Source organism: Ascaphus truei, unplaced genomic scaffold, assembly GCF_040206685.1.
Source record: "Ascaphus truei isolate aAscTru1 unplaced genomic scaffold, aAscTru1.hap1 HAP1_SCAFFOLD_893, whole genome shotgun sequence".
In the NCBI taxonomy this organism is placed as follows: domain Eukaryota; kingdom Metazoa; phylum Chordata; class Amphibia; order Anura; family Ascaphidae; genus Ascaphus; species Ascaphus truei.
Genome location: NW_027457232.1, coordinates 79692 through 80396, shown reverse-complemented (window position 1 = coordinate 80396; position 705 = coordinate 79692).

Here is a 705-nt window from a genome sequence, read left to right as displayed (position 1 = left end):
TGAGGTGCCAGGCTCTGTATAACCCCCTGTGCCAGCCCAAGAGGTGCCAGGCTCTGTATCTCCCCCTGTGCCAGCCACAAGAGGTGCCAGGCTCTGTATCTCCCCCTGTGCCAGCCCTAGAGGTGCCAGGCTCTGTATATCCCCCTGTGCCAGCCCAAGAGGTGCCAGGCTCTGTATCTCCCCCTGTGCCAGCCCAAGAGGTGCCAGGCTCTGTATCTCCCCCTGTGCCAGCCCAAGAGGTGCCAGGCTCTGTATAACCCCCTGTGCCAGCCCAAGAGGTTGCCAGGTTCTGTATATCCCCCTGTGCCAGCCCTAGAGGTGCCAGGCTCTGTATGTGCCCCCTGTGCCAGCCCTAGAGGTGCAGCCTCTGTATATCCCCCTGTGCCAGCCCTAGAGGTGCCAGCCTCTGTAATATCCCCCTGTGCCAGCCCTAGAGGTGCCAGGGTATGTATAACCCCTGTGCCAGCCCTAGAGGTGCCAGGCTCTGTATATATCCCCCTGTGCCAGCCCTAGAGGTGTCAGGCACTGTATATCCCCTTGTGCCAGCCCTAGAGGTGTCAGGCACTGTATATCCCCTTGTGCCAGCCCTAGAGGTGCCAGGCTCTGTATATATCCCCCTGTGCCAGCCCTAGAGGTGTCAGGCACTGTATATTCCCCTGTGCCAGCCCTAGAGGTGTCAGGCTCTGTATATCCTGCTGTGCCAGC